The sequence below is a fragment of the Buceros rhinoceros genome, unplaced genomic scaffold (genome assembly GCF_000710305.1).
Source record: "Buceros rhinoceros silvestris isolate BGI_N320 unplaced genomic scaffold, ASM71030v1 scaffold6073, whole genome shotgun sequence".
NCBI classification, from domain to species: domain Eukaryota; kingdom Metazoa; phylum Chordata; class Aves; order Bucerotiformes; family Bucerotidae; genus Buceros; species Buceros rhinoceros.
This window is the reverse complement of record NW_010402905.1, coordinates 23,451-24,317: the sequence shown is the minus strand read 5'-3', so window position 1 is coordinate 24,317 and position 867 is coordinate 23,451.

Here is an 867-nt window from a genome sequence, read left to right as displayed (position 1 = left end):
CCCCCCTCCAATATCAGGGTTAGGCTGCATCAGTTTCTGTATCAAGCAAGCTCACAATCTTGTGCCAAATAACATTTGGAGATGAGGAGGTGCAGGTACTACATATGCAGAAGAAAACTTGCAAATGTTCCAGATATGCCAGCTTCATGTTGGCATACTGGGTATGTTGGAGGCAAGATTTGTAATCAGCGTCATTTATGCTGGCAAAACACCTCATATAGCAGCTGTCATTGGTATAACTTACCTCACAGGGCTAAGTTTGCTTGATTTACCATGGCAAGGATTTTGCAGGGACCAGTGCATTTGCCCTAGAGGCATTTTATCAGTTAATGCCAAGCATGCACCTGCCTGCAGCTTGACTGCAGACAAAGCATGGTCTGCTGGCTGTGAGTTCTGTTTGACTATTGTGTCAAATCCTACCCAGAAGCGTGAACATGGCTGCAAAGTGTGTTCACAATGTTTTGCATCAGGCAAACAGGATCAGGCTGCTAGATCTCTCCCTACTTGAGATGGAATCCAGAAACAGTACAAGCCAGCTAGCAGACGACCAGCCATGGCTTTGCACCCGAGCTCCCCAAGAGCTGGGGTGGAAAGAGTAGGGCCTGGTGTGCTAGGTGTGATGCTTAAGTGAATCCCTGGGTAAGACCTTTTTAAATTGATTATTTAAATCTCTTTTGCTCTGATCACAATCTGATTTTGCAGGATGCTGATAAAATTAAATAATGAATAAAACCTCTCACACATTTAAAATTAATGATCCATGTTAAAGTGTTTCTTTCATGGCATTTTGCATTTTTCAAGTGCTACAGAAATGATTTAGTTATAGCTAAATACAGCTGGAGAAGCTAAAAAAAAATAACATGCTAT